The 24,931-nt window shown below is 43.2% G+C and overlaps 2 long non-coding RNA genes across 2 annotated transcripts in view; one reads left to right on the forward strand and one right to left on the reverse strand.

Moving 5' to 3' along the window:
* The window catches only part of LOC117312658 (uncharacterized), a 454,876-nt gene extending 438,227 nt beyond the window's left edge, over nt 1-16,649 (reverse strand). Inside the window, exon 1 of the long non-coding RNA XR_012332622.1 lies at nt 16,443-16,649. This is a non-coding gene — a long non-coding RNA (uncharacterized lncRNA). The remainder of the gene's footprint in view (nt 1-16,442) is intronic.
* LOC141279001 (uncharacterized) lies at nt 2,039-12,534 on the forward strand. Its single transcript, XR_012332621.1, has 4 exons — nt 2,039-2,143; nt 2,755-2,813; nt 8,668-8,816; nt 12,318-12,534. It is a non-coding gene; the product is annotated as an uncharacterized lncRNA (long non-coding RNA).
* Nucleotides 16,650-24,931: the final 8,282 nt, after the last annotated feature.

A 24,931-nucleotide genomic window follows, 5' to 3' on the forward strand; every position in this document is an offset into this window, starting at 1 on the left:
CTTTCATCACTTTAAGTATATCCTGCCACTCCCTTCTGGCCTGCAGAGTTTGTGCTGAAAGATCAGCTGTTAACCTTATGGGGATTCCTTTGTATGTTATTTTTTGTTCTTCCCTTGCTGCTTTTAATATTTTTTCTTTGAATTTAATTTTTGTTAGTTGGATTAGTATGTGTCTTGGTATGTTTTTCCTAGGGTTTATCCTATATGGGACTCTCTGTGCTTCCTGGACTTGGGTGACTATTTCCTTTCCCATATTAGGGAAGTTTTCAACTGTAATCTCTTCAAATATTTTCTCAAACCATTTCTTTTTCTCTTCTTCTTCTGGGACCCCTATAATTCGAATGTTGGTGTGTTTAGTATTGTCCCAGAGGTCTCTGAGATTGTCTTCAATTCTTTTCATTCTTTTTTCTTTATTCTGCTCCTTGGCAGTTATTTCCATCATTTTGTCTTCCAGCTCACTTATTCATTCTTCTGCCTCAGTTATTCTGTTATTGATTCCTTCTAGTGTATTTTTCATTTCAGTTATTGTGTTGTTCATCTTCGTTTGTTCTTTAGTTCTTCTAGATCTTTGTTAAACACTTCTTGTATTTTCTCAATCCATGCCTCCATTCTATTTCTGAGATTCTGGATCATCTTTACTATCATTACTCTGAATTGTTTTTCAGGTAGATTGGTAGATTGCCTATTTCCTCTTCAGTTATTTGGTCTTGTAGGTTTTTACCTTGCTCCTTCGTCTGTGACATATGTTTTTGCCATCTCTTTTTTTTTTTTTTTTATGAGTGGGATTGTGTTCCTGTCTTACTGGTTGTTTGCCCTGAGGCTTCCAACACTGGAGTTTGTAGGCTATTGGGTAGAGCTGGGTCTTGGTGCTGAAATGAGGAACTCCATGAGACCTCACTCCGATGAATATTCCCTGGGGTCTGAGGTTCTCTGTTAGTCCAGTGGTTAGGACTCGGAGCTCCCACCGCAGGAGCTTTGGCCCAACCCCGGGCTTGTGAACCAATATCCCGCAAGCCATGTGGGGTGGCAAAAAGAAAAAAAAAAGAGAGGACAATAACAAAGTAAAAAATAAAATTAGACTAGGAAACTATCAGCTATGTTAGAAAGAATATAAAAATAAAAATATAGATGAATAACAACCGGAAGGTACTTCAGTACAATAGTAAAAAAGAGGAGAAGGGAAAAGAAAAAATAAAGAAAAAAAATGAGGGGAAAGGCCTTGGCTGTGGAGGGCGGGGCCTAAGCAAGGGTGAGGTTTGGGAAGTGGGTGGGGCCAATGCTTAGAACCCACAGGCCCTGAGGGCTGTGTGGGAGGCAGCTTAGGCTCAAGGAACAGAAGGGGCCCAGGCATGCCCCCCACCTCTGGTCTCAGAGAGCAAGGGACCTCACCTGGGAGCCCATCAGGCTTCCTAGGCTTGAGTGGGTGGGGCAAACGCCCTCCTCTCCTCTCGTGCTCCTCCTGGAGGGCCCCTGCCACCTGCCTCTCCTGATCTCCCCAGCCTCCCTCCTCTGCCCCCAGGACCCACTCGGCCTGGATGGGGCTTTGGAGGGGTGGTACCAACTTGGGAGCTCAGCAGGCTCCCCTACTCGAGTGGGCCAGGCAATTGCCATCCGCTCCTCTCCTGCTCTTCCTGGAGAGTCCCTCCCATCTGCCTCTCCTGATCTCCCCAGCCTCAGAGGCACCGATCCTGTCTGGCCTCCACTTCTCCTCCCTGCTCAGTCCCCCTACATTCTACCGGTTCACTTTGGGGTTCCTCCCATCTCCTTGGGCGTCAGAGTCCCCCACCAGCAGCTGGCAGGTGCCCTAGTTGTAGGGAGATGCTAACTCCATGTCTTCCCACACTGCCATCTTCTCATGGGCTCCTCTAGTATTATTATTAAACTCTCATTTATTGAGCATTTACTATGTTCATGGTATTGCCCTAGGTATTTATAAGCATTATCCCATTTAATTTCACAGTAACTCTACAAAGGAGGTGCTTATTTCATTCATGAAAAAGCTAAGGTGTAGAACGATTCAGTAACTCAAAGTACTTGACCGAAAGCTGTTCAACTCTAAACACCAGTGGTGGACCTAAAAATTTAACATCTGAAACAGAACCTTTTTTAAAATTTCTACTTTTATACAACAAAATTATTTCCAGTAAGTATTATTTTTAAATAATTGATTCAAAACATGAATAAATTTCAATTTTAAACATATTATTCAAGGTCAGTAGGATATTTCACATATACACTAAAACTTGCATCCACTAACCAAAAAGATTACATCTTACAGTTCATATGTGGTCTGACTGTTTTAAATTTTAAGCACAATATGACTTAAATTCTGTTTCTTTGTCTTCACAATCACTGTGCTATTTATCTCAGATCTTCCATTTAAACACAGGAATAGGTGCACTACAGGTATTGGAGACACAAAGCACATATGAGATGAGCAGTAAAACTTCCAAACCATTATGAACTTACTCTCAAAGCCAACACATGTAGCTGAGTCCATGCATACTAAGCACAAATTACATAACTCAGAGTCTTTTTAATTAATGTAGAAGACAAAGGATAAGACACAAAAATGTGCTACTGTGAAGCTTACATGTATATTATTAAGTTACCCTAGTCACTGTTTAAAACTTAGAACAAAATATTTTCTCAAGGTGTGTTGTATCACTGACGTTGAAAACTGCGAATGCATGTGATAATAAAATGCAAAACAACTTTTAATTCTTTTTATTATTGTCTTTAAATTCTCTATAGACAACATACCTCATATCACCTGCACCTGAGGCTGACCCTTCCCACTACCACTCCCCTTGGTAAGTTGCTGACACAGACAGCTCTCAATCTCCCAGTCACATCTGTACTTACTATCTATTAACTGAGCTCAGTTATGCTCTTTCCTATTCGTCCTTTAAATACATGGTAGAAAGACCAGTTTTTCTCCAATATGGAGCCCTATTAATAACTTTCTGCTGTTTAGAAGGAAAGAAGAGTTCCTGGCCTGAGTTACCTTGAATATCCACCTGTTACTCAGTAAACCTCTCTTTAAGGTTGCTTCCTGTGCACAACTTAGAAAGGGCTGCCTCACTGTAACCACAAGAGCTACAATCTTCTTCCTGTCTTTGTTAGTTTCATGTTCTCTTATTGTAAACTATGTGCATAAATTAGCATAATCTGGAAAAGTGGAAAAATCACTACAGTCACTGTCCACTTAGTGAAAAGCAAACTCATCATCTTTAATATTCTTTTCCAATGGCTGAACATATCCAAGAATCCCTCTGAAAATGTAGCCTAAAATAAACTACTAAAAACAGACTATGAATTAGAGGTGAGAGGGGAGAAAATAGGAATAAGAAGAGATTTAGAATAATTCTGATAAAGTCAGGAAGTTTTGTGAGAAAAAACAATTGTGCTTATATTATTTTTTGTGCATTATACAGTATCATATATGTATGCCATATATGTTAGAGAAAATTACTAGTGTCTATATGATCTCAATAAATATATCATGAATGAATGAGTTTGTAAAATAAATATTAGTTATACTGAGTCAGAATATTTTGTCATCTGTAGCTCTTTCTCCTACAGTGATTCATGTAAATTGCAGCCAGATTATAATATTTGTCCCAAAGGGAATTTAATCTCTTGACAATTCTACTTTACTAACACTCATTAATCCCTACAGTAAATTGAGACAGTTAATACTCATAAACTTCCCTATTTTGGAAATGGTGATATCAAGACATGGTGACAGGGAATAATTCCCTTGAGTGCCTCAGGGTGAGAGACAAGAAAGGAGATGAGGGTGGATCCCTGAGACTTGCTAGGAACAGAGCTCCAGGAGGAGTCACAGAATCTTAAGGTGGAAGGTACCTCAAAAGCTGTCTCCTACCTTCCTTAGCAAATGCTATGAACACACTAGAGTCTTTAGACTCCACTAGCAATACCTCCAAGAACAGTGAGCTCGCCACCTGAGTTGAACCATCCTACTTTGGGACATCTCTGACTAATAAGTTCTTCCTTATGTTGAGGTGAACTCTGTCACTTGATACATTCTACTCTTCATTCTGAGGCTGAGCAGAACAAGTCTAGTTTCTCTTCCGCCTGAACTGCCTTCAAAAATATTAAGGCAGCAAGCATTTTGCAGTTGATTGACCCAGTTCTTTCAACCAGTCCTCGTGTGACGTAGTATCAAGTCCTCTCACCACCCCAGTCACCCGCCCTGTAATAACTTGTCCATGCAGGAGGGAAGACTTTGTGATCAAAGGCATATCTCCTATAAAACTGGACTTTGCTAACTCATCCTTGTTTTTCTTTGCTTGTTTCTTACTCAGAAGCAAAGAAAACACAAGACATCAGAGAATTTCTGCTCTAGATCTTCCCAACAATGCCAACTTTCAATTCATTTTCCAGCAACCAAAGTGATCTTGTGGTTAAGGTTCCACTGATTTAGACAATGTCCTGCAGAGCATAAAATATAAAGTGGCTCTTCAGGCAGTGAAGGATGAAGTTTCAGTCAGAGGTCACCCACCACCTTATTAAAGAGAAGAGAAAGATTTTCTTTCTTCACAAAAAATTTTATGTGACTAATTTTTACATAAATAACCCTAGAGTGACGGTAATGAAAATTAAAATGAAAACACAGGGCTCCCCTGGTGGCACAGTGGTTGAGAGTCCACCTGCCGATGCAGGGGACATGGGTTCGTGCCCCGGTCCGGGAAGATCCCACATGCCGCGGAGCGGCTAGGCCCGTGAGCCATGGCCGCTGAGCCTGCGCGTCCAGAGCCTGTGCTCCGCAATGGGAGAAGCCGCAACAGTGAGAGGCCCGCGTACCGCAAAAAGAAAAACAAAAAACAAATACTCAGAATTTCATCAGTCACCAAAATGTCCTTTTCATTTTTCTGTTTTGCCTACCAATTCTTGCCCACGTGCATAAACATATTTATATTTTCATTTTCATAATCATAATTTAAATGTAATTTTTGATTCATCATGTTAAACGTAACATTATATTGTAAGTTTTATTCAACATGCTTCACGATTTTTACAGTTACTGTTATTATGGATATATAATATTCCTCAGAGTAGACAGATAATAATTTACTTAATTCATTCTCTAAGGCCTTTTAATGAATTTCCAAAATGTTCTTATTACAAACAGTAGTGCCACAAACTTCTTAACGCTTACAGCTTTTTCATTCTTTAGACAAAATACCATTATCCCCATTTTACAGATTAGTAGATCAAAAGGGATAAGTATTTTTATGCCTCAAAAAATATTCTGACAATGAAAACTATTTTTTTTAATGGACTGCTTAGCCCTATGAGATAAGAATATCTATTCCTCACTGGGAGTCTAGTATGCACAGACTCTGCTCTGAAGGATTTAAGAATTGAGTTCAATTTAACCCTCAGTAGAACTTAAGAGGAAGGTGTTTTATCCCAGTGGTAGAGGAAAAAGAGGTTTAGCTGGAAATACTGAGAAAAAGTATCATCAACTTAGAGACTGAGGATTTGAACCCAAGTCTCTCTGGCTTTAAAACCCATACTCTCTGAATCTCAGTTTGCTCAGGTGTAAAACAAGGTATTGAACTAAATATTCTCTTAAGGCTCTCCCAGTTGAAATATTCAGAAGGCTTCTGATAGTTTCAGATCACGATGGTCCTTTCCCAGCACTAATATTCTGTTAATAGAAATTTCCCTTATGGATGACGGGAGAGCTGTTTTAGCACTTCTTTGCTTATAAAAGATGCTGATAGCAAGAATTTTTGACTGAAGCTACTTTATAGCAGTGGTACCTCTGGGTGTTACCTCCATATCAATAACTCTTACAAATGATCTAACACTACCACGTGTAAAATAGATAGCTAGTGGGAACATGTGGTATAGCACAGGGAACTCAGCTTGGTGTTCTATGATGACCTAGATGGGTGGAATGGGGGGGCGGGGATGGGAGGGAGGCCCAAGAGGGAGGGGATACATATATACATATAGCTGATTCACTTCGTTGTACAGCAGAAACTAACACAACACTGTAAAGGGCTTATACTCCAATAAAAATCATAACTCTTACAAATGATCCTTCCTATTATGTGAATTCCCTCCTTTGATTATTGTGTGATAATACTATAATTTTCCTCAGTCACTACTAAGTCTCTTGACAAAGTGCTTCACTTTTTGAAACATACCTATATACTATCTTCCTGACTCTACCAGGAACTTATTTTGGGTTTTGTTTCTAAATGCTCTCCTGTCATCAAATGAGTTTTATCTAAGCATCTATGTATAATACCTAGAATTTACTCTTGAATCATTTGGGGAAATAATCTATGACATGTAATTTGTTTAGCTCAGTGCAATTTACAATCTTAGATTATATAGTTTGAAGGAAGAGACTCCCTGTCTTTGTAGTTTTAGCTTCGTCTGACCATTCATCTGATATCACATAGCCCGTGTATTTTCCACACTCTGTATTTTCTGTACATACTATTCTCTCAAACAAATTCTAAAAAAACTCTAAAAAACACACCCTTAACTACCATCCTGAACTCTCTTCCTGAATGAGCTGCAACTCACCACAAGTGTCCAGGAATGATAAGAATGACCATCAGTCCAGCAAGCTAGAGAGGGAACAGCAGGACACGACCTTCATCTATCACTGGTTAAACTGAGAAGGGAGGGAGTTCCATCTTTTGGTCTCCTTTGCTCTCTTTCAGCCTGAAGGTTCTCTACTCCCAGCTATTTGCATTTTCAATCTATAATCAACAGCATTGTCTTTCTGATGATTGTACATGTAGTAGGCTAGGCTTAAATCTGGTGTTTTGTAACTGAGATGCAGGGAAGACAGGCAAAAGCCAGGGGCGAGACAAGAGACAGGGGAACAGGGAGCAGACATTCCCATCCTACCTGATTTCCTTTCCCACAGAGCCCACTGGTTGACACAGAGGGTGTTCAGATTGCAAGAAGAAGGGGGCAGGGAGTTGGGGGGGGAGAGAAGAAAATAAAAGTGACTATATTTGCTTAAACAGAACATAAACAAACCAGGTACACAATGTCTTTGTATAACCCCTGTTGCTAATAAACACATAAGCAATCAAACTGCATCTGGGATTTTGCAAATAAAACAATAAAGACAGTCCCTGCCCTCAAGGGGCTGCTGGTCTGAATTCCACAAAAATGACACAACAGTTGACTGGAAAGGCAAGCCTGGCTAGGCAGGCAAGAGGAGGGATCCATGAACAGAGGAAAAGCTTGCTCGGGAAGCTCCTGAAGGGAAAGTTTGGGTATCTCCAAACTTAAATCCAGGCCCAACCTCTGACTCCCATCTGTCAAACAGGACTAACTGTAACCACTAGGTGAGATTATGGAGTGAGAATTTGGTGAAATAAAGTATGGAAAAAGAGCTCTGAAAACTATGAAGAAACATGCAAATATAAATTAAAATAAAATTTGAGGCTTGGAAGCAGAATTCCCTTAAAAATGTCATTTTCAGTCTTTGGAGGATTGATACTCCTCTTACTTTCTTGTGCCGCTACTGTTAACTCTCTATTAATATTCATTGAGCACCTAGCTACATGCCACCCACATGTACATGAATTAACTTTAATCCTCCCCAAAACCTGCCAGGCAAATACCATTATTCCCAATTTACAGATAAGGAAACATGGCTCTGATGAAGATGATGACAGAATTAGAATAAATTTTGCTCATTTAATCAACTTTCCGTCATTTTCTCAGTCTTTTTTTAGTATTTCTTTCAACATATTTCTACCAGTATACTGAGATTGAGTATTAAGATCCCAGCCCCATTCAATAATTTACTTTACTTCATTAGTTCATTCATTCAACCAATATTTATCAAGTCCCTACCAGGTGCCAGGGACTGCCCTAGGTGCTGCGAACCTGTGTTAAACAGAAAAGAGAAGGGCTCTGCTCTTTCCGAGTTCACTTCTAGATGTAAGAGACAGATGATAAATAGATAAACAAATACATCCACGTGATACTATCACATAGTGGAAGGTGTTATGAAGAATATTTAAATACATTCAAATGATGACAAAGTGAATGAACAAAACTGTCATTTACCCTATTAAAAAGTTTATACTTTTGGGACTTCCCTGGTGGCACAGTGGTTAAGAATCCGCCTCGCAATGCAGGGGACATGGGTTCGATCCCTGGTCTGGGAAGTTCTCACATGCCGTGGAGCAACTAAGCCCGTGTGCCACAACTACTGAGCCTGCGCTCTAGAGCCTGCAAGCCACAACTACTGAGCCCGTGCACCACAACTACTGAAGCCCACGTGCCCTAGAGCCCGTGCTCCGCAACAAGAGAAGCCACCGTAATGAGAAGGCCCCACACCGCAATGAAGAGTAGCCCCCACTCGCCACAACTAGAGGAAGCCCGTGCACAGCAACAAAGACCCAACACAGCCAAAAATAAACTTAAAAAAAAAAAAGTTTATACTTTCCTCAACAAAATGTAAAATGGAATCTGTAAAATGCCATCCGTCTTGTTCTTCTGCCAAAAACAAATGAGCCAAGAGCCAAAATAAATGCTTCCTGTTAATCAAAATAGCATTATCAATGTCAAGGAATTATACACTTTGGAGGTGTACGATTTCATCCAACAATTCTCCTTAAAACATCCTTGGCTATTTATACCTCCTCTCAGGTTGCCCACCAGCCCAAGGCTATGAAAGAAAATGGAGACAGTTCTGAAGAACTTCCTGTCTGCAAACAGCTCCACTGTGATATAAGCCCATTATTATCAGGCATGATGGGATCCAGAATCTTCATGTTCCCCACAAGGGACACAGAGATGTGAGTATGGCTAATATCAGAAATAAAATAGGGGCACTTTCAGCCAATACGAGAGGGAGACAAATATTCAGACACATCTTGGGGAAGTGTCCTACAAAATCCATATGGATTCTTGGCCAAGGCTTCTTGGTTTATTACCACTGAAAATTAGTTTGGTTTGGTTGATTAACATTGCAAATCATAATATGTACCACAATCTTCTGTGGTTTTCCAATGATCAGAATAAGTTCCAAAACATCAAGCATAGCTCCAAGGCTGTGACATATGTAAATCCTCCTGGTACGTTTCCAACAGAGTGCCCAAGATAATGTGATTAGTGCCTCTAATGAGAATAATTTAACTTCCTCATTTAAAAAAGCACCCTCAGTAAATAAACCTCATTGACAGTTTACTACTCCCTGGGTGGAGAGGTAAAACAGCGAGAGCATAGTATTTGGAGATTAGGGCCTAATTTGAGACATACCTCTGCTATTTCCTGGGTGAGTCACCTTCTATAAGCTACTTATCCTCTTTGAAACTGTTTCCTCATCTGTAAAATGGGGATAGCAGTACCTATCAGTCAGCACTTTTGTGAGAATTAAGTAAAGGAATGTGCATTTACACACATTACAAGGGGCAAAACATCAGACACCTGGTTAGGGTCATTCCTGGGGAGCCCCTGCTACAATCAGGATGCTGTAAGGATGTCTTGCACCCAGAACGTAAGAAGTGTGTCAACCTGGGAGCCCCCACAACTATCTGTGTTCAATACATTTTTTTCAGCCTGAAAAGGCAGGTCATTTAGGCCTTCTAATATTAAAATATATAGTAGAAGTGACAGTGCATTATCTGAGCTCTGCTCATGTCACCATCCTGCAGGTTACCTCAACTCCAAATTAGGTGCAATGAGAATCATCATAAGCACTGACAAATATTTCATTCATCTACTCATTCAATCATTCATTTCCCATCCATCATTAGATGTCATACACTCATTCAGTAAGTATATTCGGAGCTCAGTGCTGTGCTGTGGACTGTTCAACAGCTGGGTTCACAGTCCAGGAGGGAGGAAGGTAACTCAGTGACTGCAATACACTGTGATGAGGGCAATAACAACACAACAATAATAATAAAAGTTAACTCTGCTGATCAAGCTCCTGGTTGTAAGCATCAGACACCAACTCTGGTTTACTTAAGCAGAAAAGAAATTTATTGGAGGGAAAATACTCGTCACAGAATTTCTGGAAAGCTTGGAGGACAAGATGTCAAAAATGGGCAGGAACTAAGAGAGGTCACACAATAGGACCACAGCCAAAATCCCACCACAGGGAAGATCTGGTGAGGACACCGTGGCTGGTCCTGTTTCCGTGGCTACTCTGGAGAACAGGCTGTTCTTGCTGCTGCCAAGTTGAACAGGATAAACCCCTCAGGTAGTGCAGGGAGATGCAACACTGACTATCAGGCTGGGGCATCCGATAAGCTGTGCTCAAGCCCTGGGTCCCAATGGGGAGGGGAAAGCAGCAGCTGGCCTTTCAGCTTTGAAAGTGGACACAGGTGGATGCAATCCTTCCAGGACTCATCCTGAGGGAATCTTCCAAATATGAGAATGGATTTCAGATGCCAGGCAGCGAAATGTTTACTGAGTGCCTTCCATGTGCCAGAGACTGTGCCAAGCAACTTATAGGCAATATCTCACTGGATCCTCAGAGCAGTCCTATAATACAGGTACTTTACTATCACACTTTACCGATAAACTGAGATTTGGCAAGAGGAAGAAACTTGCCAAGTTGTACAGCCAGTAAAGAGGCAAAGCCCTGACTCAAACTCAGTTTTCAACAACTGCTCCACACTACAAAGAGAGAGAGAAGTACAAAGGTTGTTGGGATCACAAGCAAGAAGCCCTTGAATCAGACCAGGGAGTGAGGGAAGGCACCCCAGAGGAAGTGAGGTTGCAATGAGATTTAATGGATAAGAAGTTGGTTAGATATTGCAGGGAGGTGTGTGGGAACTGAGGGTAGAGGCAGTGGGGTTTAGGAGAGGTAACAATTTATGAAAAGAAAAAGTGGCACAAAACAAACTCAGGTTTCTTGAAACCAAACGTTTTTTGTTCATGCAGTACAGCTGAAGAAAAGAGTACAAAAGGAAGGGGTGTGAGTGGGAAATGTGGTGACCCCAACCTCAGGCACATGTTTGTCCCCAGAAAGGATTCTAGGTCATTCCATCATTAAAGAGCGCCCATAGCTAGAGAGTGACACTGGAATTGTTTAATTCCTTTGTCTTCACTGAAAAAGTAGCGGAAATGAAGTGAGCAGAACATCCAGACAACTTTCAGCACCATTTTCCTAAATTAATCCTACCATCCTAACTCTAGAATTTAAAGAGCAAAGAATTTTCCAGGGACAGTAGGAATTCCAAAGAAAGTTCTCAACCTGGAGTGATCCTGAGTACTAAGTGATGATCCAAGTATTTGTGGAGAGTGATCAGGGACCAGCTCCTGACAAGCCTGGCCAAGGTCAGAATTTCCTGAGACCTTCCCCCAAGCAAGATCAGCAAGGAGCAATGCTCAATGCCTGATTCACTCGGTCCAGGCCATTGCCCCAAAGTCTCATCTCACATTAGCATTAGCACCAACTCAGTGGGTAGGCGTGACTGGGTCATGCCTTGTCAGATTAAATTTTCAAGTGCCTTCACTTTTTTCTAAAGAAAGAAGGATATGTTTTCAACTTTATGGAAGGGTATATATCAGCAACTGTTAAATATCTCCAAAAATCCATTCTTTCTTTCTATTTAGTATTAGGACAAACACACGCACTCGTACACACACCTCCACCCTGAGTTTTAGCAGAACACACATCCAATCCACCAGAAACACATTCCCCAGACTCTCTTGCAGCTAGGTGTGCCCATGTAACTACGGTTATCTAATGGTGTGTGGGTAAGAAATGATGTGTACAACTTCTGGTCACTTTCTTCACAGTAAATTGCTTGCCTTCCAATCAGTTTCTTTCTCCCTTCCCAAGGGTTAGAGCATGGACATGTTGTTGGCAAGAAACTGACTATGTAGATGAGGAAAACATTCTAAGAGATGGTGGAGCAACAATAAAGGAAGAACCTAGGTCCCTGAATGACCTCTCAGAGCTGCCCAGCCTTCCCAGGCCATCCACCTACAACAGGACTTATGTAAAAGAGAAATAAGATCCCATATTATTTAACCCACTGTGTACTGGGGTTACTGTGTTACAGCTTAGCCTTTCCCTAACTACACAGGTTTCATCTGAAGGTAATGACAGAAAGCATGTGTTTTTCTTGAAGACATGGAAACCTAAGTTCTAATTCTAGCTTTACCACTAACTAATCATCTGCAGTCAGTTAACTGCTCTAGGTATTCTTCTCACATGCAACAAAGGGCAAATAATATTAATTTTTCAGGTTTTAAAAGAATTATAAATAAAAGACCCTGTATGGTGCTGGTACACAATGAGTGCTATAAATGCTACTATTTTTATTGTTATCTTATTTCAGGTCACTGATAATGCCTGCTGAAAATACCACAGCACCATGAGGCATCCAACTTGGAACTCTCTAAATATGCTTAGAGGACTCCAAAATGCCATGTACAGCCAAGTTTATCTGATAAAACGTGATATGAATTCTATTAGCTGACCTGGACTTCATCCCACTTTTGAACGTCTATAGCCTTTCAATTTGGCATTTTGCATGTCAACTCTGCAACCAGAATGTGAGGGGAAGCCTCCACACCTGAGCAACGGGGGTGGGTCTGCACCCACTGAACTCCTGCAGATGGGAGGGAGCTCTCTGCCTGCAGTCAGTGGTTGAGTTAGAGGCTGCTCCTTTCGTTAGTGTGGTATGACTGGTGCCATCTCACCTATGGCTTCTGGGACCAGTTTAGGTGACAAACTTGGTTCAGAAGAGGAGACCCAGGGAAGGACTTTGTCATTGGCTCTACTGGCCTCTTACATTTTATCCAAGAAGTTTCCAGATTTGCAGCATAGAAGGCAGCAGTCACACCTGTAATACTAGCAGCACACCCTGACCAAGTTGTCAATTCTATTCATGAAATTCAAACCCCTGAACCATGTCAGTGCTGATGAGAAGTGTAAACTGCCAATTCTTCAGAGTTCTTCAAATACCCTCTTATCATGTGGAGCACACGGAGTGAAAAGTCCCCTTATGGACTCCCTCACCCACCTACCCACCCACCCCCAGAAAGGCAACAGACTCTTCCATCTGGAGCCCTATGTCTGTCAACTTTTTTTTAACCATTTTCTCAAGGTATGATTGACATAGAGAAAGTTGCTCATATTTAATATATACAACTTGATGAGTTTGGAGATACGTATACACACATGATGTCAGCTTTAAGAAGGAACAAATTCCCCTCAGATCATAAATCCCAGGTAACATTCTAACTGAAATCAATTTTTTCCTTAGGCCTCAGAGAAGCCAGCTGTTTCTGCTCCTGTGCCAGGGTGGATATACTAGCTCATTGTCTGCCACTGGTTCTCCAGAGTCAATTTATGCTGCCTCCTGTTGGCCAACATTTTAAGTAAAACTTCCTTGAGCTCATGGCTAGAAAATGTCACACTGGGTATCAGGACCCAGGCAAGGCTGTGAGCAAGCTTTCAACAAAAATTCAACGGTCCTTTACTGCTGAAAACACTGTTTTGACTTAACTCTACATTGCTGAAGCATGAAGGAATATGAGTTTACAAGGAAACAAAACCCCAAATGCTAAACAATTGTGCCCTCTGTGTGTACAGCAGCACCCTTCCAATTTGTCATTACCTTCCTGTTCTTCTGGTTCTCTCTTATACATAAGACCCCCTGAATCCAACTTGCCCAAAGGTCATTCCATGGAGCTACATAAGGCAGGACAGAGGCCCTCATGCTGACAATGAAAGAAGTCAGTTCCAGGCACTTGCCCAAGGTCCCATGGTGGGTCAGTGGTAAAGCCATGGTCTCAAAGCTTCCCTTCTGAAGTGCCCAGCGTGTGGGGTGTTTTTGCTGCACTAGCTAACGGGTCATCTGTCATGTTCTCCTTGACTCATACATTTTCAAGGGCCAGAACCATGCTAGTGTCCATGTCAAGACCTTAGTGATAGTGGCAAGTACCCCACAAGGCCTCCCATACAAACGGTGAGAAATGTCAGTTCCCTTGAAAGAAGCAGCTTCATGCACAAAACCCAGCCATCCCCAGAGTCGACCGTGCCATGAGGTCAGAGGCCAGGAGGCTTTTGGGGAAGGCACATTCTGTGTGCAATGTCTGAACTTGCCAGGTCTCAGGGAAGTTGGACTTCTCCCAAGGAAAGTTTTGTCCCGACTCTTGACAACTGTCAGCACATCTCACAAAGACAGGAACTCCCGAGATAGAGATGCCAAGCAGCCGGGAACCATTAAGACTAAAACCTGAGCTGCTGAAGGAAACTGAAGACTGAGTGACTTTTCTTCTCTGAGCTGCAACCTGTGAACTTTGAGAACGAAGTGCCATTTATTGTGGGCCTGCTCTGGGCCTGGCTCTTAGCACACTTGATCTCACTGAGGCAGTACAGTGTAATGCACGGCTCCTCAACTGAGGCACCACTGACATTTTGGACAGGACAGTTCTTTATTGTGGGGACTGTCCTATGCATCATAGGATGTTTAGCAGATCCCTGGCCTCTGCTCACTAGAGGCCAGCAGCACTTCCTCTTGCCACCTGTGACAACCCGAATTGTCTCCAGCATTGCCAACCCCTGGGAGACAGATTCACCCCAAGTTGAGAATGATTACTATAGTGGCTATTTTGCAGGCTCTGGAATCAGACAGCCAGACTCCAAATCCTGACCCACCCTTTATCCCATTTATCAGATAACCTTAGAAAAATTCCATAAGTTCTCTGTTCCTCAGTGTCCTTAACTGAAAATAGTTAATGGTAATACCCACACATAGGGTAGTTATGAGGGTTAAGTGAGACATCACACATGAAGCATGTAGAATCAGGCCTGGCACAGAGAAAGCCAACCTTCCCAAATGTATTCTCATCCCCATTTTTCAGAAAAAGAAAGTGAGGCTCCAAGAAGTGACTAACAGATCACACAATAAGCAAGCAGCCCAGCTAGTATGTGAACATGATTCCTCATGGGCTCAATAACCATCAGTGAGTGGCCACCACGCAGCAAGCCCTGGTCTGGGCTCCTCGGCTAAGGAGGAAACGAGACAATCCTTGTGCTCAAGGAACTCCAAATCCAATGAAGGAGGCAGGCACGTGGCCTGGCGGTTTCATAACGTGTGCTATGGCAGAAGGGCAGAGAAGTGCTGGGGCTGCATGTGCTCAGCGGTGAGGCACTTAACCCAGCCCAGGTCATGGGGGAGGAAACACCCAAAGGGATCCTGAAAGACTCCAAAACGCTTTCCCCGTCACCACGGTGCTTATTTCATCTAACAGATGACAGATAGCTTTCGACAGTGACTGCAGATGTACGTCTGAGGGGTGAAGTCTGCAGTAAGTCTGGTCAGGGACACCAGCCTCCAAAGATTTGTGGAAAGGGACGAGATCACAGAGTCTCACTGAGATTGAGTCGGATCTCTCATTCAGAACTTCAGGGAGGGTGGGTTGAGAGCTGCCCCTTGCCTAGTCAGTGCATCCTTCAACGGTTTGGAGAGAGAGGTTAGTAAACCCCATTTGACAGCCCTGGGGTGGGTGAGGGGCGTCAAAGACAATTAGAACTTACTCAGCACGAATACACAGTGATGAGGAATAAGTAAAAACCCAAACTGCCGCAAGAGCAGGTCCTTCTCCTTGAAGAAGCTGATCACATAAGATGGGACCATGATCCTCATGAGAGACAAAAGGGTTTCACAAGCAGAGATGTTTTCATAGCCCTGTATTTCACTTAATGAGCTGACGACTGAAGGCTCACATTCATAATTCCACTGGTTGGCTCAAACACCTGCATCATGGCTATGTTATCATACACCTGTACAGAATCCCAAATGCTTGGAATGATCCTGTATGACAGCCTGGGGCCCCTGCTAAGAAGGTGGGGAGGGCCAAACCCAGGATCCAGTGTCACGTCTTGTCATTGATCTGTGAGAGGGAAGAAGACTCCATATGCCCTCACTGCACAAAGTGTGGCCCTTACACCAGCAGTATCAGCATCACCGGGGAGCTTAGAAAGTAAAGACTCAGGCTCCACCCCAGACCTACTGGATCAGAGTCTTTGGGGTGGGAATCTATATTTTAACAAGCTCTTCACATGATTCTTATGTTAAAGTTTGAGAAACGCTGCTGTAGACCATCTTCCGTTCACCTTCCCTTTCATTCATTTATTCAACAAATAGTTACTGAGTATCTATCCTTTAATAAACTTGCTACTAGATACTGGGTGTATAGTTGTAAATAAAACTGACACAGTTTTTGCTCTTGCAGAATTTAAATTCTTCTCTGGGGAGCAATGGGAATTTGTGGCCACATTTGATGAGAAACCCATGAGGGAATGAGAAGCAAATGCTTATTCCTGACAGATATGCAAGTCGAGTCATATCATGTCATTAACATGAGCAGGCTAACCCAGAACAAATATTTAGCAGGCACTGGAGTTATGCTGGATGAAAAAAATGACAGAAACACATTTTTGTTTCTCTTACCTGAATCTGTGCCCCTTGAGAATGAGCCAACGTCCCATTCACTCTGGTTTCCCCAGGGCTCAGCATGGTACCTGGAACTCACTTAATATCTGCTGAATGAATAAGGAAAGGAATAAATCCCAACTAGCCTGAGAGGTTGCCCAGAGCCCTCTGTGTCCTAGGAACCCCTGAACCAGCCTGCAACCTGCCCCCCAGGCTAGGAAAGGGTCCCCCCACTCAATAACCTGCATGTCCGCAAAAATTCTGCAAGCAGGACCCTAACTCTAAAAGCCAGTTCCCCACCTAGTGGGCTGTGGAGTAGAGCTTCCTTCAGGGAAGTCAAATCTCTCTGGAAGCACCTCCCTCTGTGCTAGAGGACTCTGTACAGAAAAGGCTGAGAAAGAAATGCAGGAGAGACAGGCCTCCTAGGAGCTGCCCCAAGGGCAAAATTAGAAATGAGACTAGTGGGGTGGGAATGGGGAGGACACAGTGAAGTGCTGCCCCCTACCCAGCCTTCCTGGAAAACAGGAACATCAACCAGCTGACACTAACAATTAGCAGCTCAGATCACAGAGATTTTGTTCAACTGGAAAAACTTAGTGGCAGATTTTTGTTTCATTTGGACACTTGATGGACTTAAGCCAGACTGTATATTTACTTAGGAAGAAGAATAAAACATTAAAAACATATTCTTCATGCTGAAATTACATTATCCAAAAACAAGGTAAAAACAGAGATTTCATATCATTTTTCAGCTCTCAAGGAATAAAATCCCCTCTGAATACGTGGATGTATTGTTTGGGTTTTGCTCATGCACTTTCTTATATGAATAACATGATCTATTAAAGTGGGAGCTTTCATATATAATGAAAGTAAAGACGCTCAGTGGCTACAGGAGGGCCCTGATAAAAGAAGAGGAGGTGGAAGAGCTGACAGAGCCTCCACGGTGAGGCCACCAGTGAGCAGCAGTTGACGGAAGGGGGCTTTCTGCTCTCCATCTTGTGTGCCAGCAGGAACCTCCTCTGGCTTAACAGAGTAAGCCAAAAATTGGTATAAGCCTTACTCGTGGCTCAGGTATGAAGAGAGAGGACCCAAGAAAACTTACTCTTACCCTCAGTGTACAGAAGCTTCTAAGATGAAGCACGAATGAAAGGTTTATGGTCTCCCTCACCTTGTGCAGGAGAGGAAGGAAGGGGAGGAAGGGTCCCCCAGCCAACCACCCACCCACTGCTGCCCAGTGCAGGAGCCCCTAGGCTGAGCTCACAGCAGGGCTGCTCAGGGGTTCTGGGGAAAAGAATCATTAGGCCAAGGTGGAGATAACACAAAGGCCCAGGCAGCTCCTAAAGGCTCTGAGTACTTGGGTCTCCTAGGGAAGACTGTAGGCCTCACAGGCCCAGAGCAGGTGCTTGAGACCCTCCTGCCTGCCCAGCACCAGCCTCCCATGTAGTAAGTCAGGCAGGGGAAGACAGAGGCCTGTGAACTCCTAGAACTGGGTCCCAGAAGGAGGGGAAGAGAGAGAAAGACTGAGATTGAGAAAAAGGGACTGAGTAAATGAGACTCAGAGAGAGAGAGAGAGAGAGAGAGAGAGAGGGAGGAAGGGAGGGAGGGAGCATGCGAGAGTGAAAGAGGAGATAGACAGCAAGAGAAAAGCAAGTTTTTAAGAAAAACAAAGATGTCGTTGAGAAAACCAAGAGTCATTAAGGTTGACTGAACACAATTTTGAGAGTTTCACATATATTAACTCATTTAATTAACTCCTTATAACATCCTCTAATGAGATATTATTATTATCCCCCATTTTACAGATGAAGAAACTGAGGTTTAGATTTAGTAAACGTCTGAACCAAGATTCAAGTCTAAACAGTTTGGTTACGAATATGTAAAGGAAAGAGAACAGAAGGGAAGGTGAAGCAAGGCAGGACAAGGGAAGAGAAGAGGAGAGAAAGGGGAAAGAAAGAAAATCTTAATAAGGAAGACATTTCACGGAGTGGATGAATGGTTAGATGGCAGGCAACAGAGAGATGAATGGAGCAAGTCCTCACTATTAAATCTGACCACTGTGACTCTGAAAACTACCAGTCACTACACAGAGGCTGCTCCCAGTTTGTCCAGCTTTCTTTCTATTCTGTCCAGTAGAAGCATAACAGGGCTTATTATTTCACAAATTTGTTTCCCCAAATCAAACATTCCAGGAAAGTGAGATCTGGGAGAACACACATAGCCTAAAAGATGGGAGTTAGTCCTGCTCTCCAAGGCTAGAGTCTAAAAATGTGTCCCTTAGATTATGGGACCCAGATAAAGTTAAACGACTCTTATTGATTTCTAAACTCCAACAGATGATTCCTGCATGTTCACCCTGGGCCAGGCCCTCTACCAGGCAGTACAGAATGAAGAGGACGCTGGGCTCTCCAATGGCTCAAAAACCATGTTAGCCCCCAGTCAATGTCATGAGTTCTATATACATAGTGGGAATAAAACTCACACAAGCCCAAAGCAGGGGGCGGATTGAGGATAGTTTCATGTAAGTGGCATCCAAGCTAAACTTTGAAGGATGAGCTGGAATTTCTCTGGTGAGGAAGAGGATAGCAGGCAGTACCAAGAGAGGAAACCACATGAACACAGACCTGAAGGTGTGAGAGTGCAAGGAACCTTCCAGAAAGCTGTTAGAAGTTCAGAACAACAGATCTGAACAAGAAGTGGAAGGAAATAACCCCAGTGAGAAATCAGAAGCTCTGATAGTGATGACTCTTGACTGACTCTCTAAGGCATGTGTACTTTAGTCTGTGAAGTCAGGGACCCTTTGAGAATCTGGCCAAGATCTGAATCCTCTCCCCAGAAAATACACTCACATACACAAACACACACACAAATACAAAATTTTACATTCAGCATCACAGTGTTCTCCTATCTCTGGTAAGATGCCATCACTGTAGGCAACAGGGAGCTATAAACGGTTTTTAGCAAGAGACTGACGTGATCAGATCCATGTGTTAAGAGATGGCAAGAGAGCAGAAGGTAAAAAACCCCACGTTAGGGTCAGACAGACCTGCATTTGAGAGCCTGCTCTGCCCCTTCCTAACTACCAGACCTCAGGCAAGTTGGTTCAAGACGTAGCAACTGAGTTTCTCATAATGGTCACAGTAATAGTTCTGACCTCACAAGACTGTAGCAAAAATTAAATGAGATAAAGCATTCAAGGTGCATAGCACAGACCCCAGAGAACATAGTGAACACTGGCTCTATGGGGACTTTTTAAACTATGAACAAGTTCTGGTGGTCTCAATGAGGGAAGAGGCAAGGCCCAGGGAATAATCCCAGGGAGCCTGGCTCACCCACCACCCCAGGAGGTGCCCAATCCTAGGTCTCTGTCTGTGGATACCTGGCTATGTTATGTGCCTATAGAAAGAGGCTCAGTTCTCAACAACATAGCTCTTAGGAGGTGTGTGCTACGACTTCCTTTACAAATAGATGGTGCCAGCACCTCCTGAAGCCAGAAACATGGGATTGGAGAATGACTGAGCAATGCAGCTCACTCAAAATGTTTCCAAATTGATTTCATAACCAGATTATGCCTAAGATTTAAACTTGGCAACCACAGGTCTATTCTTCAGATTGTGAAACCAATATTCAAACAGCTGATGAGGCAGATTCCCAATCGAATGACACAAGTTGCATTGAAGATGCCGACCACAGATATGTCATGGACACTTCACTATGTCTCGCTCAGCAGGAAGGGCACAAACCATTGAGAGAACTCTGCTTACTGAGCACAAATTCCAGTGTCTGGCACATAGTATGCACTCAATTACTATTTGTTAAATGAATGAATGAATTTATTATAAATGAGGCCTCAGGGTTTATCTATCTAGTTCAGTCTCCCATTCTGCACATGTGGAAAGGGATGCTGAGAGAGAAAACAATCATATTCCCAAGGACTTGGTACCTGTTAAGAGTTAAATTATGTCCCCATATGCACCTCAGTACCTCAGTGTGACCTTATTTGGGTCTTTACAGAGGTAATCAAGTTAATATGGGCCTTAACTCAATATAACTAGTGTCCTTATAAAAGAAGAAAATTTGGACACAGATACACACACTGGGAGAACACCACATGAAGATGAAGGCGGAGACTGAGGTGATGCTTCTATACGCCAAATGTTGCCAACACACCACCAGAAGCTAGGAGAGAGGCATGGAACAGATTCTCTCTTACAACCCTTAGAAGGAACCCACCTTGCCGATACCTTGATTACAGACACTTCTAGTCTCCAGAACTGTGACACAATAAATTTCTGTTGTTTAAGTCACCCAGTTTATGATATTTTGTTACAGTAGCCCTTAGCGAACTTACACAGTACTCTCTCTGCTACAGACCCAATAGTTCTGAAGAAAATGAGAGGCCGTTCAGCTGACTTTTAATGGGCAAGCCACTATCATGCTTCTTTATGGGATGGTCAGCAGGTCAATGAATTATAGGCTAGGGAATTTGATTATTCATTCATTTGACTAATATTTCCTGGGCACAGATGAAGCACAGCTCTGTCCCTGTGGTTGGTGAGCATACACATGAGCCACAGAGGTGGACTCAAAAAAGGGCAACACAGTAGAGTCTGGCGCAAAGGACTCCAAGAGCCAAGTAGGAGACTCTCACTCTGCCTGGGTGAGTCAGAAGATTTCAAAGAAAATGTGACATTTGAGAAGGTCTCAAGATTAGGAGTTTTCCAAGCAGAAAACACGGATAAGGGAATTCTGAGAAACCAAAACCCTCTAAGTAGAAGTCTGGATTCCCCATGGCAGGGGTATACTGAGGGTGCAGTGAGAAGGGGCTCTTGGATGGAGAGGAGGTAGGAGAGATTGTGTGGCATCAAACTGCGACAGGCTGAGTTTGGGTTGTTATCCTGCATGCAGAGAACACAGAATCTTTTAGAGGGGCAATGATGTGACTGGATCATTTTTCAGGTTGACCACTCTGAGGGAGCATAGAGGCCAAGAGAACAAAGAACAAGAGGCCCTTGTCATTGTCACATGAGGGATGACAAGGGCCTGAGACAGAGAAGTTACAGAGGGGACTAATGGATCCCCAAGCCATTTCTGAGGCAAAATTAGCAGACTGTGTTGACCTACACTCCGTAAGATGTAAGGCCGCGCAACAGGAGGTGACACTGGCCTAAGGATGGTGTCGATGTTTTCTTCCTACCTTCAGGAAAGAGAAGAGGTACCCCCAGGTTTTCAGATCTCATACCTTTCTTAATGACTCTAGAGAGAAACTGATGAGGAAGATGTCCAGAAAAGGACATATTTTTTGCTCACCAAGGGCAAAAAGGCGATGTGGGTGTCACTTCCCTTCAAATCCTGTGCACACCCAGCAAGCTCTGCCTCAACTATGGCAGGTGCTGGTCCACCCAGGGCTCTCTGCCATGCCAGAAGTGCTCCAGATCAACCTACCTCATTAGGCTCTGACCTCGCCAAAGGAGGTAGCCCCGTGCCAGCAGAAACAGGGATGTCAGAACTCCAGGCCCATGAGGGAGTCAGTGGGGATCAGGTGGAACTGGAGTCCTCCCAATCATATTTCACTCTTAGATGCTCAGAATCCTGGGATTCACAGGAACTCAGCAGCTCTCTAGACTAGTGGGCCTCTACAGCCTTCCATCAGCTACTTGCCCAGCTCATGCTTAAACTCCTCCAGGAACTGGAGAACCCAACTCTTACAGCCCAGCTGATCTTTAGATAGCTTCCACTAGGCCTCCCTAATATATCCCCGAGTGCCCCAGGAAAGAGGGTGAAAGCCACTTCTGCCTGACTCTCTTGGAGCATCTGAAAATACACTCTTGCCCTGCCCTCTCTTCTTCCAGTTAAAGCTATCCAGCAGCTCCAGCCTCTCCCCCTGGAGTGACTTTACACCCACCCTCACTTTGTTCATGTTCCTCTGAACTCGTGCCAAGGCCTGATCACTTCCAATTTATCACTTGAGGTTTTTACATTGGAAGGAATCTTATTTCAAAGATTTCTCCTCTTTTCTCTGGCACCCAAAATCACTATTGCCTCTTTAGCATGTCACCACACCTCTGTGCATTCCAAAGACATCTCTAGTCTTTTAGGATAAAATGCATAAAGGATGTAGAGTGAAAGATGGGGTGCGTGTGTTGAGAAAGCAAGACAAGGGTAGTAATTGGGGATGCTGGGATAGAGATTACCCCTTTTCCTTCACTCTGATTCTTCTGAGTGCTTACCTAGACATGTCACCGTCATTATCCGAGAAGTTTGAAAAACAGTGAATTAGAGCATGGTGACCACAATTGGGGGTTCAATCCTTTCATCCAGAGATCTGCTTTGTTTAGCAGGAAGACACTGAGGGTTCTGAGTTCTGGGGGTAAACATCCCAAGCTGGGGTATGCAAGAGAATCCAATAAGGTGAGGGTGAATATATTAGAATTTTTATTTCTGATTGGTTTATCTCATATTTTAAATTTCCAATTTTTTCATGTACTATGTGTATGAGTCCATTATACTATTTATAAGTAAATAAACATGCATATATTAGACATGCATGCTCAATATATTTTTACAGAGATGCTTGCATGATCAAAAAGGTTTAAAGAATGCTGCCCAGGATGGCAGTCAATTAGCCCACACATGCCTTTTACTGGCTTTGGGGCGGGCAGGTAAGAGCGTGGATACTCTGCACACTGCTGTAAAAACAGTCATCCTGCAGAGGACCTACTGACCTTTGGTAGGTGCATTATTAAGAGGGCGTTATTTAATCTGCATTTATAGTGGTAGCATATCTAGAATGAGAGAGGAGACAGTCACATTCAACCTTACTTGTCCAGACCACACCTAGAGAATTATGTTCCATGGTGGAAGTTATATTTTAAGAGGTAACTCCAAAACTGGAGTCTTTTGAAAGAACGTTGACAAACTATGTTATGGGCACTTGCAACGGTGTCATCAGAGGAACACTAGATTAAACTGGGGGTGTCCAGCCTGACTGAAGTATGGGATACCTGAGAGCTGGCTTCAGATTTTTAAAGGGTGACCTTGGGCAGTGACAACAGACATAGTTTATGTGACCCAAGAGTTAAAGCCAATGGGTAGAATTACAGGTAAGAAAATTTGGGCACGATCTACAGAATAACTTTCTGGCATTGCTGTCTCAAGAGAAAAGGTGAGCCCCCTGTCACTAGAGGTGTGCAAACATATGCAGGGTGACTACTTCCTGAAGATGCTGCAGAGCAGACTCCATCTTCAGATGGGTGGTTCATTTGGAACACAAGTTTTCAACAAAGTTAGCACATGGACAACTGGTGGTCACTGGGTGATTACAGATGATACATGAACAGATATTTTTTATTTTAATAGCTATAAGGTGATCTCACAGATACCTTTGATTTAGATGAGGCTGAATTTACTTCTCGGTCAACTGATGTAAAGAAAACCATCAAGAAGAAGACAGTAGAGGGCACATGAAGACATGGCAAAATGCTTAAATAACTGAAGACAAGGAAACAATGGAGATGCCTAGGAGAACAAGAAAGCTCCTCCCTGCCTCAAGATTCCAAGATTCTCTGAGCTTCAATACTCACCGTTGACCAGAGATCACTTTCCAATTTTGCCTTTCTCCTTTCAGCAAAGTGCAGACCCCAAAGCTGGAGTCCCCAGAGCCCTTGTGTTCACCTGGCGTCCCAGAACATCCAGTCCTGGTACCTTTCCTTTCCTGCTCCCCAAATACACCTGTCCTGGATCCTGAAGGACCTGCTTTCCTGTTATAAGATTAAATTGATAAATGGATCCCCCCTATTTATAACTGGGGTACCCTTCCCTACCTCCATCTCAGGGAATGTATGTTTACTTGAGCAATGGTCTCCTGTAGAGTGTATTTGAACACCAAGAGGAATCTCCAGAGTCAAGGATGTTAATCGTTAAGGATGTTTTGAGGTTAATGATTTTTAGTCAGAAAGGACCTTAGGAGCCCCTACCCGCAATCACACACTTACAAGAACATTAGAATCATGTACTTAGCTCTTTATACTTTACAATAAACACTTCCCACATCCATTTTCACCTGATCCTCATAACAGCCCAGTGAGGTGGGTATTACAGTGATTATCCCTTTTTTTTTTTTTTTTTTTTTTTTTTTTTTTTTTTTGCGGTACGCGGGCCTCTCACTGTTGTGGCCTCTCCCATTGTGGAGCACAGGCTCTGGACGCGCAGGCTCAGCGGCCATGGCTCACGGGCCCAGCCGCTCCGCGGCATGTGGGGTCTTCCCAGACTGGGGCATGAACCCGTGTCCCCTGCATCAGCAGACGGACTCTCAACCACTGCGCCACCAGGGAAGCCCCGATTATCCCCATTTTGAGACAAGAAAATTGAGACCCAGAGAGGTTGCTTAATTTGTTCAAGGCCACACAGCTCTCAAACCCACGCCCAAATTCCCTTACTCCAAATCCCAGGCTCAAACCACTATACCACACTGCCCCCCAGTGTCCCAGAAAAGGGACTCTAGCCTAACT

Source organism: Tursiops truncatus, chromosome 6, assembly GCF_011762595.2.
Source record: "Tursiops truncatus isolate mTurTru1 chromosome 6, mTurTru1.mat.Y, whole genome shotgun sequence".
Classification (NCBI taxonomy): domain Eukaryota; kingdom Metazoa; phylum Chordata; class Mammalia; order Artiodactyla; family Delphinidae; genus Tursiops; species Tursiops truncatus.